The sequence below is a fragment of the Mytilus galloprovincialis genome, chromosome 7 (assembly GCF_965363235.1).
Source record: "Mytilus galloprovincialis chromosome 7, xbMytGall1.hap1.1, whole genome shotgun sequence".
NCBI classification, from domain to species: domain Eukaryota; kingdom Metazoa; phylum Mollusca; class Bivalvia; order Mytilida; family Mytilidae; genus Mytilus; species Mytilus galloprovincialis.
In genome coordinates, this window is record NC_134844.1 from 67,289,950 (window position 1) to 67,305,050 (window position 15,101).

At 33.5% G+C, this 15,101-nt stretch overlaps 1 long non-coding RNA gene across 1 annotated transcript; it reads left to right on the forward strand.

Annotated features, from left to right (window-relative positions):
* The first annotated feature begins 219 nt into the window (after positions 1 to 219).
* Positions 220 to 9,426, forward strand: LOC143081896 (uncharacterized). The gene is made up of 2 exons (XR_012980141.1): positions 220 to 267; positions 8,874 to 9,426. It is a non-coding gene; the product is annotated as an uncharacterized LOC143081896 (long non-coding RNA).
* The last annotated feature ends 5,675 nt before the right edge of the window (positions 9,427 to 15,101 follow it).

Here is a 15,101-nt window from a genome sequence, read left to right on the forward strand (position 1 = left end):
ATCTGTTGACAGCTTTTCCTTAAATTATCTCCACTTGATTCTCTTGCCGCATATCCGGGGTTTTAACGGACAAATCAGATGTTTGCGTTCCGGCTGATATGGAACATACAATTGCCTATTGTAAAACGTTTATGTGATTGGATTTACACATGACGTCATTCATTGTTTACAAACGTTATTTTTGCACTCGCACTGACATTTCAACAGTTCAACAGTTAGAAACTTCTTCTGGATTGAATACCACAATGGGATTGAAGGTAGATCAAGGTATAGTAGTACATTGAATATTTTAAAACTGAGAAAAGTGTAGCATAGCTGATCATAGCTAATTCAAAACATATTACGTTAGTTAAAGAAGGAGAATACGCGTTACACAGTGGCGGACCCCTGGGGTTCCGGGGGTTGGAACACCAAATTATTTTGGACGTTCAATGCATTATTCTATATAATACTACTTAAAATATTTTATTTCCCCCATTTTTTCGCTATAATTATGAAATCTTTAGGCGACTGTGTTGGGACATATAGTTGGAACCCCCTTTTTCCTTTTATCCCGAGTGTTTGGAACCATCTTTTAAAACAATGGGTGGATCCGCCTCTGGTTACAGAACTTTCTGTAAATGTCAAAATAGGTATAAAATCGCGGGTTGTTTTGGATATACATATTATTACTTCTTTACCAAACCTTATTAAATAGATTATAGTATTACTATTTGTCAAATTGATATTTGAGAAATGATCAGCCTGACTTTCTAAAACATATGATTGGATAAAGGGAGGTGCGGTACACCCCTCGGCGTAAGAAGGGGGAGGGGTCCGAAGGTTGGACCCCTTTTTAACGATAAATGCATAAATTTGAAAAGGGAAATCTATTTGGAAACCCTATCTCCAGATTTGGAACCCCCTTTTAAAAATGTGTTTCCTATTTTGACAGGATTTTTTTTATACCAATGCTTCATTTAATTTGGGAAACATTTTAATATATAAGTCCTAGGTGCCTACAAAATTATTTCATCTCGCCACATTGACTGCTGTGTTTGTTGTTGTTCAGTTGTTGCTGCATATATATATATAACGTAAGGGTACCCAAATTGCACCTATTTAGAAAAAATAGCAACGGAAATCTTACAACATTTCCTAGAGACTTATCAATTTGTAATTTTATGATTTGATACTATGCACGTCTTTCAACACAGGTAAACATATTTAGATATACACAAAACGTTCACAGTATTCATCAACATATGGACTGTGTACTGAAAAAGCAAAATGTACGAAAACGTCACCATGCGACGTCATCAAAACGTCATCTTTTTAAAATTACCAAATACAATATATTATAAGTATCCATTTTGTAAAATATGAAGAGTAAGCATGGACTAATATCCAATTGTTCAAAATATTTGAAGAAATTAAACAAAAGCTCGGTTATTAGACTTTTGACGATGTGAATTTAAGCATGGATGCAATTTGGGTACTCCTCATTACAGAATCATGGATAGTTTGGAGGTTGATTCAAACCAATTTTTTTATGACTCAATATGGATTAAAAAAAAAATTGGTGTACCTATACAATAAAGAAGGATAGGGCTACAAAATAAACACAGTATGGACATTTTTTTCTTGATCATAAAAAAACGTAGGTGAGAAAACTGTCAAAATAGGTGCAATTTGGGTACCGTCACGTTATATATTTTTATATATAAGTGATCTCGTTTGAAATGGTTTTACAACATTTCTGTTACTTCGGGTATTTTTAAATATTTTTTTAGCATACTATGCGATCTGGGCAATGCGATATATGGATTTGCTCATTGGGCATTTGATGTGGTAACAAGAGGCTGTCACAACGACAGCAAACCGGATTTATTAACATTTATTTGTGTCCTGGCAATATCACAAGAACCATTACTGATGAATGGTGAAAGTGAAAATCGTCAATATCAAATTTGACCTCCATTTTGTCATCAGTATCAACATATTAAAATTTGAAAAGCTTAGATTGAATGGTTCATGAGTAAATGCAACAACCTGAATGGAAACGCCATTTTACGATCTTTCAAGAACCATAACTCCTGAACGGTAAAAGTTAAAATCGTCATTATTGAACTTGACCTCTATTTTGTCATCCGTAACAACATATTAAAATTTCAAAAGCTTTGGATGAATGGTTCATGAGAAAATGCACGGACACGACGGGAAACACCATTTTTCAATCTTTCAAGAACCATAACTCCTGAACGGTAAAAGTCAAAATCGTCATTATTGAACTTGACCTCCATTTTGTCATCAGTAACAGCATATTAAAATTTCGGAAGCTTTGGTAGAACAGTTCATGCATAAATGCACGGACACGACTGGAAACTCCATTTTTCAATCTTTCAAGAACCATAACTCCTGAACGGTAAAAGTCAAATTCGTCATTATTGAACTTGACCTCCATTCTTTCATAAGTAACAACATATTAAAATTTGGGAAGCTTTGGTAGAACAGTTCATGCGTAAATGCACGGACAACTCCATTTTTCAATCTTTCAAGAACCATAACTCCTGAACGGTAAAAGTCAAAATCGCCATTATTGAACTTGACCTTCGAATAGTTGTCAGTAATAACATATTAAAATTTTAAAAGCTTTGGTTGAACGGTTCATGAGTTAATGCACGGACAACATTTGATTGCCGCCCGCCCGCCCGCCCGCCCGCCGTACATCCCCAAATCAATAACCGACATTTTTGTCACAAAAATCCGGTTAAAAATCATCCAACAGTCTTCCTATTTTTATATTGTAAAGAAAGATGTCTGTGAAATATTTTTTCTATTTTATTTTGGTACTGGCTATGGTTACATTGAAATGTAACAGTCATAAAAAAAGTTATTGTTACAATGAAGTTTAGGCTATATCGCCGGCGGAATGCAGGCCTATGGTTGACTAAGGAACTGCATGAATACTTACGAGTGTAACAATGATATTTATGTCTACGGTTACATTGTGTTATTGTTACGTAAATGCACTCAACCAGTATGTTGTTTCAGTCCGATGAATTTTGGCCCGGTGTAACCACTCTCAGTGGCGGATCCAGAAATTTACATAAGTGGAGGCCCACTGACTGACCTAAGAGGGGGCCGGCTCCAGTCACGCTTCAATGATTCCCCTATATAAGCAACCAAATTTTTTCCCCAAAAGGGGGGGGGCGGGTCCCTTGCCCCCCTAAATCCACCTCTGACTCTAGGCAGCCCTCACAAACGAGTAATTGGGGCGTATACTATGGGTTGGGTGGTTCAGTGTTGTATTAATATATAAGAAGATGTGGTATAACTGCCAATGAGAAAAGTCTCCTGTTCATATAAGTCGTAATTTGTAGAAGTAAAACATTATAGGTCAAAGTACGGTCTTCAACACCGTGCCTGCATGGGCTCTCACCGAACAGCAAGCTATAAAGGGCCCCAAAAGTGACTAGTGTAAAACCATTCAAACTTGAAAACCAATGGTCTATAATAGATATAGGAAAATTAGTACTGCAACCAGAGGTCATTTTTTAAAACTTTAATGGTCCGGAAGAACACACACCTAAATTATATATCGATGGAAAGAGGAAAACGTGTACAAAAGGAAAGTAGGGTCGTAAAAATCCAGAGTGGTCACAATTTTGTGAAATTGAGGTCAAAGATCAGACCTAAAATTATCTATTTTTCAACCACAAGGACAAAAAGGAGAAATATTCTGATATTTATTCAATAGAATGCTACAAAAACAATTCGATCATATTAAGCATATGCTATAAACGATGTTAAAACGACAAATTTGACTTAGTACTTATATGAAGAGCTGCCATTACAAAATGGCGTTGATTTGGAACCTTCTGATTTTTTTCCATTTAAGACATAGCAAAAGAAGAAGTGGCCTTGTCCTTTTCACATCCATAAATTTTCATATTGTGTATAGTGTTAAACACTGTTTTACTATAGTATATAACAGAATTATTTTCTAAATTATAAAACACCAGTTTATCAAATTATTTCAATATTTTTTCTATCTTTGAATCAAATAAAACAAAATTCAAGCGCTGAAACAGTGTTTTTAATTTTGCATCTTAAAGGTTGTGTATTTTGTAAAAATTAGTATCTAGTTATAGATAAATACATATTGTGTATTTGCAAAGTGTAAACAGAGCACTTATGACACAAAATATACTATAGTCACCCGAGGCGAATGCGAGGTTTAAAAAAAAATTGAGTGTAAAACAAAGTCAGTTTGGTGCATGAACATTTTTGTAGTGGGATAATCCTGGTTAAAAAATTTAACTCATTAATTTTTTAAAGGAAGGATGAAAAACGCAATGCCAATTTTCTAATGTTGTAATTCAAAATCAGTCATGATCCTTATATAACTCTTAAAAGCGACACACAATAGCCCAAGTATTCAATAAATAGGGACATGAATCAATCTCTTAGTCATCATATATGCGGATTCAGTACGCGTATACGCATTACAAGACACTTCCCTTTTTTTTTTTTATAAGAACAAGTTCGGCGCAGGACAGAATTTGTTCAAAGCAAACACAGTTTTTGAGTACAAATGGTATCTGGAGCGTAAATACCGTCATGATTCTGTCAAACTCGTCAGATATAGTCTTACCTTTGCATAGGAAACACAAAAGCAATGTTAGTACAAAGTTTCGATCAATGTTCGTGACCCATGTTCCCATATATGCATATGCATGATATATCTGCACTGCCAATCCCAAATGTAATTGGGCGAATGTTGCTACAGAAACGATTGATTTTGTAAAAGCCAAACATTTACGAATTTTTGTTATCTTTAGGGACAATATATATACGGTTCAGAAGCGCCTTTGTGTTATTTTTCATCAATTAACTAACAAATGAACTTTTGAGCATAGGGTCCGTGTTGAAAAACCGGACCGTGACCTATAATGGTTTACTTTTATAAATTGTGACTTGGATGGTGTGTTGTATCATTGGCACTCATATCATATCTTCCTATATCTATTAAGAAGCTATACGGGCATCATTCCATAGAAATACCAAAACGAGGACATAGCTTATAAGAGCACTGGTGGCAGGGTGAAGCAGTTGTTCTTCTTTTAATGTATACTTGATATTTTCAGACACACCTTGGTGTAATTCTGAAAGTCTTTACATAGACTTTGATTTTCCTGCAGCAGATATGGCATCCCCTATATTGAGTTCAGAGCTTAACTCTATATTACATATCCCTTTGCCCCACTGTGTCTGAATTGTAAGGTGTCACAATATCTAGTTAGTTCTGGAGTTTGGCAGTTTGGTAAGCATCAGAGACAATCTTGGGTAAAAGTGATCGGTATATGTATTGGGTCGTGCTACATGAGAAAGGCTTTTTCTTATGGAAGAACAAATCACATCACTAACAATCGTTATAAATGAACTGACAACAAGTTCAGATTCTATTTTTCCACTAACTGTTTTACTTAATTGCACAGGTGTTGACTTCAATAAGTACTTAGTTATACATGGATAAATGATAACTCACATTAATAAGTACAACTTAAAAGACTGTCAACACGTTTAGAGGACTCAGTTTTGTGTAGTTTTCTGGGTTTTTTTTAAGGTTTTTCTTTTACACAAAAACCCTGTTTTCATATCCAAACTACAAGGAAGAAACTGAAGAGTTTGATCACATATATGGATTTCTGTTGTTTCTTATTTAAAGTTCCCCAAGGGTGACTGGGGAAACGAAATATGGTCACTTCACTCACTTTGTCTTCTCCCGACCGGCAGTAAAACGAAGTGGGACGTCCGTTTGACTGTGCGGGATGTATCAAGTTCGCAGTCACGTCTAGTCAGAATGGGGACGTTAAATCCGATGCCTCGTGTAAAGGGAGTGCCACGTTCTTTGCACGTTAAAAACCCTTGCAACAACTCTTTGAGGGGTCCGTAGGTGGCCTGTTGCAATGGAAAATTCTGTCCCAATCCAATATACCATCATTTTCCAATGGCAGTCTAAATTTTCCAGACCATCATCCCGAATGATCTCTTTTAGGACAATACCTATTGTTTTTATCGTTAACTTGTTCCCCCCGTCCTGAAGATGCATGAAATATTTGCCACTGGACGTTAAGCAACCAACAATCAATCAATCAATCTAATTTAAAGACGCACCCATTTTGCCTTCTGGTGCAAGTCTCATAACATCACTGATGATTCGCCCAAGGAAAGCAGAATATCAAGATAAGTTGGTTTTAGCATCACCTTGTCATACACCAAATCCTTGCGAAACTTCAATAGTACTTTTCCCCCGACCACTTGCATGCATATTAATTGCTCTGAGGTTAAACATTGACATACAATGTATTTTCACACAAAATCAACTATAGTCATTATCCGGAAAAACCTCTTATCCGAAAGATTTGGTTAACTTTTAAAAAAAGTCAAATTTTATTAACAAAAATATAACTTATTTACAGAAAATAAACGAAAGAACTACTATATGTATTCAAATCACTCAAAAATAAATTTACTTCTCCTACAAAATCTACATAATCACATCAAAACTATCAAATTGATTGTGAAGGAAAAAATAAATGGTGGAGCTGATTGACGGATAGGAAATTTCCGTAATTAAAAAAGCTACAAATTATGTTTTTATTTTTGAGTTTTTGACAAAATTGTTTGGAATTTGCCCAACAAAATTTGCATGCAGTATCGCAATAATATGTTTTGTCCTCTCAAATGTCAAATACTGTTTTTGAATCATATGTTTTCTCGTTTTCAAAGAAAAACGCGTTAAATTTCTATATAAAAAACAGCCAACTTTAAGTTTGAAAGTTTTACTTGGAGATGGTATTATATTTATGTCTTCATCATTTCGATGATCATTGATAATATGTGCATAGAAAATATTTACGAAAAAAGCGGGAAATTTAACCAAAAAATATATTTTTGGATTTTAAGGTAACTACCCAAAACCGTAAATTGAGGGGTACCCCCATTAAAAGGATAAAATACAAAAATGTGACCATAGAAACTTTTTACGACCCGACGGAAATTAAAATATAGATATTATTCTATCATTCAAAACAATTTGCAGCCGTGTGTTATTCCGGACCATTAAAGGTGTCAGACCACCAATTAGTCCTACTTTGACACAAAATAGTGCTTTTGATGTCATTGTTTACTTAAACTAACCAACAAATTTGCAGAAATGAAACTTTTGGTGAAAGGGAAATATATTTAGACCATTTTGAGCCAAAATTCACTTGTCTATGAGTTTGCATTAAAAATTCAGGATTAATGCGCTACATAGTACACTAATTTAAGATTTCCAGAAAACTGGGAGTTATTTTGGTAGTACCTGTCTTTTCAAAATCAGAAATTTGTTACAAGACTTTAAACATTGGTTGACATGTAGGAAGGTGATACATGTACAATTCAGGATATGCCTGGTTTCCTTGAAGTTAAACTTAAGGTAAAATATTTAGAAAGCTGTGAAAATTGCAAAATTTGGTTGAACAGATAGGGATTTTTAATTGGTGGTCTGACACCTAAACGCCAGAATATTTCAACACTCATATACCCCCAATGATACTCTATAAAGTAAAAACGCAATTCAATATTAATGGTGTGGGATACGATTGAGCCCGTATTGTTCGGTTGGATTATAAATGATGAGAAAAAAAAGTCGAAGCAGGTTCCAAAAAAAAAATCTGGAGGAAAGGTTTAGTAATCCGTACAGACAAATGTCCAAGGTATGCTACACTGTGCACGCTTTCTTCTGCTTGCAGGCACAGACTATAGGTCTGGTTTTTAAAAAAAATGCACAATAAAAAGTTATTTTTATTTGAAGCGCTTTAATTTATGATTTTCTTTATCAATATGATTATTATTATAATAAAGTTCAGACAGAGGTACTTCACAATTTAGAAAACTAATACATCATGTACATTTTATATTGTATTTTTTTCCCGGTGCTTGACCATGTTTACTGTATTAGCATTAGTTTGTTCAGCATAGGTAATTCATAACAAGCATAACTGCAGGCTAAGTTTACAACACATAGTTAACTATTGATTACTTAATGTCCAGTGGCAAATATGTCATGCGTATTTAGAAAAAACCACATTAACATTGCATTTAATAAGTTTTGTAAAGTTTAAATCATCGTTTAATAGTAAGTAAATTCTATTGTCTTAATATTATCCAGTGATGCCTAAATGTCTTTTTACAAAATGTATGTCTATAAGGGTACTGCTCGACCGGCTTCCCACAGAAGTGGTTTCGCCAGTGCAATTTGACATGTTTATCAAATCATTGACGTCACATTGACGCGTTTTGGAGGAATCGGACACGTTTCTGTGTGCTACTGTGTGTATAACATCTCTGGTGCTACATATATGACTATGTACGATAAATTTTCAATTAAATTGAATTTCCACTTCAATCTATTAAACATTAATGTACTTTTGTATAAAGTAGTTAGTATATATTTAAATGTCTTTTGTCGTTGTTTCACGGATCTTATTATAAAGAGCACATAAATAGACCGATGGTTAAAGCTACACGTGTATGAAATACTTGCCACTGGCAAACACCAATACTTTGATGATGATGAATTAAATTATCATATTTCCTTTTTTTTTTATTTAGAAACAAATTTCAACTTTGATTGATTATAATATATACATGTAGTATCAGAAGTCCAGTCCATTACTGGACTTCTGGTAATATATAAAGTAATAAGTAAATTTTGATGTCAGACCATTCCCTTCCATAATTGTGCATTCTTTTTATTTTTACATAACACAGAAATGAGGAAAGTTTTAACATAAGAAAATTTATAGTAGCCTTTATAAATTCATTACATTTTCTTTCCTCAGAATGATTAACAGCAATGGAGACAGGAGCAGACATGGGAATGTTCGATGTGAAAATTGAAGACCTATCAACAAAATGATGTATCTAGACAATATGGCACTCATCAGAAGAAAAAAAAACCAACATTTAATCATGAACCATTGAATCCTGAGTTTCGTACAAGTACCAAAACATAAAAGGTGGATGCTTATAATGAGCTCATATTAGAACTAAAGTGTCCTCTTGAATTACCACTGTACATGTAAAAAGACACATCATATCCGGGACTGAATTGAGGAAAAGAGCCAGGCAACTGACATTTAACAAAGCATTCCAAAGAAAAGATGGCATAGGGGGAGAGCAATGAAACATGATACATGCAAAATTAATTGTTTCTTTGATTGTTTTATTTATGAGCTTTAAAGGGTCATAAAATAACCAAGGGGCATGAAAATGACAGAGATTTTTGCCACAAACTTCACATGTTGGTATGACATTGAATGTTTTATTATATATTAAAAAATGGTTATGATAAATAAAAGAAATTCCAGTTATGATTAAAAATAAGATAATCGAGACATTGTTTTGTGTTGATTATAATGCATTGCCTAACATAGTAACATCTGACTGCATTAATTACAACATATTTTAAGCAATAGCAAAATACCAAAAAATGAACAGTATTGAAGATTCTAATCTTGTTTGATATATATATATAAATTATGCGCTATTATACACATTGATACTGTAAAATATCAGCCTCGAACCACAGTGTGAATCTCCCTGATGTCGAGTGTGTATTATTTTTATAAACACTGAAAGACAGTCACAATCAAAATCAAGAAGTAAGCAAATATAAATCACAAAACGAAAGGGCATTTACAACAACACATTGAAAAAACATATATAAAAACAACACGAACTCCATTAAAAACCGGGAGTGAATTCAGGTGCTCCTAGAGCGTATTATTTTTATAAACACTGAAAGACAGTCACAATCAAAATCAAGAAGTAAGCAAAGAATCACAAAACAAAAGGGCATTTACAACAAAACTTTGAAAAGTACATAAAAAACAACACGAACTCCATTAAAAACCGGGAGTGAATTCAGGTGCTCCTAATGGGTAAAATCCGATAAACTGCTTATCTTGCTTCATTTCTGTTTTCTCCTTCGCTTCAATAGTTTTTCGATAGACGAGAGTAAGCTTGATCATTTTCCTTGGTCATGTTCACGTAGCTAAAAAAATCTGCGCAGCAGGATGATATAGTCAAAGAGAAAAACGTAACCAGCTAAAAAAGGATAATAATAATATTGTCACAGAATTATCAAACCTATATTTGGATACCAATTGTACTGAGATGCACATTGTAAAAACTTCTCTAATGATAAATACTTAATCAGAGATATCTACAAAAGATACAAAATATGCCACAATTATTATATAGCATACTATACTTACCTAGTTTAAAAGTTTTCAGTTCCAAATCTACTGAAACAGTACTGAAAATAACAATACCGAAATAGTACTGACAAAATCAGTACTGATACAGTACTGACAAAATCAGTACTGAAATAGTACTGAAAAAATCAGTACTGAAACAGTACTGTCAAAATCAGTACTAAAACAGTACTGTCAAAATCAGTACTGAAACAGTACTGTCAAAATCAGTACTAAAACAGTACTGTCAAAATCAGTACAGAAACAGTACTGACAAAATCAGTACTGATTTCATTGAAAGTATAACATTATAATAGATATAGGAAGATGTGGTGTGAGTGCCAATGAGACAACTCTCCATACAAATAACAATTTAAAAAGTAAACCATTATAGGTTAAAGTACGGCCTTCAACACGGAGCCTTAGCTCACACCGAACAACAAGCTATAAAGGGCCCCAAAATTACTAGTGTAAAACCATTCAAACGGGAAAACCAACGGTCTAATCTATATAAACAAAACGAGAAACGAGAAACACGTATATATTACATAAACAAACGACAACTACTGTACATCAGATTCCTGACTTAGGACAGGTGCAAACATTTGCAGCGGGATTAAACGTTTTAATGGATCCAAACCTTCTCCCTTTTAAGTTTTCAGTCTTTCCTAACAGTACTGATATGCACGAGGGTAGAAATGTACCAAAAAAGTGTGGGTAAATTATTGGTAGTGTATTTAAATCAAATTGTTTCTTTTTTTTCTTCTTCTTCTTTTGGTATACAATAGTCTATCGAATTCGTTGATTACATACTGTTGGCATACATGGACTAGTTTATTTACAAAACTTTTACCACAATTTACACAAAATGTATGTTTCTTTCTTATGTTCAATGTATACATGTATACATATTTTAAATTGCGCTACTGACTATAGTTCCGTAACTTTCTACCAGGCGTATGTATACACGAATCGTCGACAAGTGCGCACATTTTTTTAGATCAATAATTCTGGTATGTTCCAATCTGTCCTAAACTATTGACAACGAGTATATATTACATTTTCCCAAATAACCCTTGGAAAAATATGTAAATAGATTTGTATTTCTTCAATTATTTTTTTTTGTATTATTTTTTTTTTATAAATAATATTCTTTACACCAGAAATGTTGTTTATAAACAAGCGTATGAGTTCAGTAATGACTAGTATATTATATCACTTTCGGACACGCAAGACAAAAATGTATATTATACATGCACCTGATAGTTCAAAATGGAAAGTTATAAGTAACGGTCGTGTACACTGATCAATACCTACAGAAGTGAAACGATGCATGAACTTGCAAGCCCGCCGGACAGGAAATCGATTGAATACCTGGACGTGTCACCTTACACCCCTTCCAATACCTTTGGGAGTAATACCTTTAGCCATGCTGGTGATCAGATAAGGGAAGATCCGAATTTATTTAAATAAAGTTTATTACTTGAAAGAATTATGAACGAATTATATTTTCGAAAACAATTTCCACGGAACACTTATTTATCATTTTATGATTTGAACTTTGACTTTTTAACTAATTACAATATTATCAGTTTAAAAATAACAGACTATAATGGTTATTTAAAAATATAAGACCATTTTCCGTATCAAGTTAGTCAGTCAGATAAAACAACCGTACGATTGACAAGATATCGACACGTAATTACGACTACATCGTTTACTGTAGTTTTGTTCCTTTGTGGTTTATTGACATATCGGGATTTTTCATCGGAGAAGGTGACAAGATGGCGGAGAGTAGAGAACTGATACTCAAAATTTAAAATCGATGGTGATCTCTTATTTAGCGGAATAAAACTTTAATATCTATAAATTTGAGCATTTTTATACAGAATGGACATAATATCAATTTTTGATTTTTTTGCGAAGTTTCCCTTTAATAAATAAATGATTTGGAAAATACGTTGAAGGAATATAAAGTCATGAGAATTCTGAATGAAATTAGGTTCTATCCGGCCGGGCTCTCTGGTTCTAAACCTTGGTTCCATCTGTTTTATTTGGTTCTGAACCTTGGGTCTATCCGGGTTCTTTGGTTCGAACCATAGTAACTGGTTCAACATCCGGGTTGTTTGGTTATAGCAACCCAACGCCTTGGTTCCATCTGGGTTCTATTCTAATGTTCCCGTTGAACTTGGAGAAGATAACCGCAAGTATCCGAATATAAAGATAAAGTCGGTCAAAGACGCTAAAATTGTTTTAAAACATTAAACATTTCTGAATCGACGGATAATGGAGCTGTAAGGTATTTATCTTCTCATTTTGAAATTGTCACTAAACCATGAAAATGAGATCAAGGACTTAGACATGTGACTTACGGAAACTTCGTAACATGAGGCATCTATTTACAAAGTATGAAGCATCCAGGTCTTCCACCTTCTAAAATATAAAGCTTTTAAGAAGTAAGCTAACGCCGCCGCCGCCGGATCACTTTCCCTATGTCGAACTTGGAACAGGCGCAAGAATGCGGCGGGTTTTAACATGTGTTATCTGCTTTTGGGTCGGGTTTTTGTCTCTTTAGCATATTACCCATTTCAATTCTCAATTTTATTTGTGATATACCAACCCTCTTCCTATACGTCTAGCCAATGTAGAAGAAACAAACACACTGCAATACCCACAGTAGAACTCAGTTTAAAAGAAGTTCAAGTCCAATGTCAGAATAGTTAACAAAAAAACTAAGCAAAATGACAATGATTATAAAAAGGTAGATGTGGTATGATTGCCAATGAAACAACCCTCTACAAGAGACCAAATGACACAGAAATTAACCATTAAAGATTACCGTACGGTCTTCAACAATGAACAAAGCCCATACCGTATAGTACGCTATAAAAAGTCACGAAATGACAATGTAAAACAATTCAAACGAGAAAACTAACGGCATAATTTATTGTTGACTTTCATAAATCTGAACATAAATGAAATCAATTATATAAAATCCATAAAGCAACGGAAATCAACTTTGTATATTTATATGAACGATAATACTTGTAATGTTTAAATAAAACAATGAATGTGAGATGAGAAATTGCACTGATCAGTTTAATAATAAATCATTAAAATTCTGTAAATCATGGTCTCAAACGCTCCGAATAAATGGTAGAAAATCTACAAATACAAAAATTTCAATCAGAAAAGAAATAGTTCTATTGAATAACATATCATGAATACAAATAAATATACGTGTCGATCTGATCAGTGAATTCTTCAGAAGAGAGAAAGGCTCGATATATAGATATAAGAAGATATGGTATGAATGTCAATGAGACAACTCTCCATCCAAGTCACAATTTGTAAAAGTAAACTATTATAGGTCAAAATACGGTCTTCAACACGGAGCGCTGGCTCATACCGAACATCAAGCTATAAAGGCCTCCCAAAAAAAAATGACTAGTGTAATACCATTAAAAACTATTCATACATGTATGTAAGGAAAACGAATTACTCTAGTCGTATGCAAATATTTATACGCCAAATTACGAAATGAGAAATGAATCTGGATGTTGCCCTTAATCATTGTTAATGTTAACTCGATATCCAGACTTGGATATTTACACCTCGTCTGGACAACATTTCTATAGATTGGGGACTATTTTATTAAATTCGATTTCAACAGTCTTACATATTAATTTCTTTGAAATATGGTTCTGGTTTTAGAGTCAAACATTTCTAAATTCAAATATAAAAAAAGAAGATGTGGTATGATTGCCAATGAGACAACTCTCCACAAGAGACCAAATGACAAAGAAATTAACAACTATAGGTTACCGTACGGCCTTCAACAATGAGCAAAGCCCATACCGATAGTCAGCTATAAAAGGCCCCGAAATGACAAATGTAAAACAATTCAAACGACAAAACTAACGGCCTAAAATATGTACAAAAAAATGTCTACGTTTCCGTTCCAAAAACAAAATATATAAACAAATCTACATTAGCTAGTTAGTTGATAAGTAATTAATTTAAAAAGAGATGGGATACATCTTAATAACGATATTAAATAAAATGGGTAATCCTGGAGGGATGTTTTTGGAGAAACTGTCGTCATTATCTGAATCTTTTGAGTCTCACTCTGGAAATAAATGTTGTTTTATCGCAAGGTTTACAAAATACTGTGGAATCGGTTATCCAAACGATGTGGGAAATGACCAGAAGGATCTAAAAAATACAAATTTACCAAAAATGCTATGCTAACAACTTATGAAAGTACTTTTAGTAACAGACTTGATTAACGACTATGACTTAGGTGAGATTGAAACATAGAAGTATTAATTATCCTTTTGGCCTCTCTTTTAAGAAGAAGACAACAACAAATGTCACAGCATGTAGTGGGCTTTTGACAAAAGACACGTATAACGAACTGGAAGGAATTTTCATTTTCAAAAACATCAAAAACATCTTCAAAACAGTAAAACGAGGATTTCACATATATTGATCATGAACAATTGACAATCGATAACTATTTCATTTAATATACAAAATATCGTATTGGATGGCTTGTGCGTAAGGATGATTGTATTGAATTTTGTTTTTGGCATATGCGCAAGAAGTTTCTTATTTAAAATCACGCTTCGCTATCAAATTTCACAGCCGGACACACGCACAAGCCTTGGATGATATTCTGTATTTAAATAGCTGAGAAATGTACGAGGTTAAAAGAAAGAATAATGTATAAAAAAAACCTATGCCCGTGTTTGTAGTGACGTTTTAAACTTAATAAATCATAATTTTTACTTTGACGTTGCTTATAAAGCT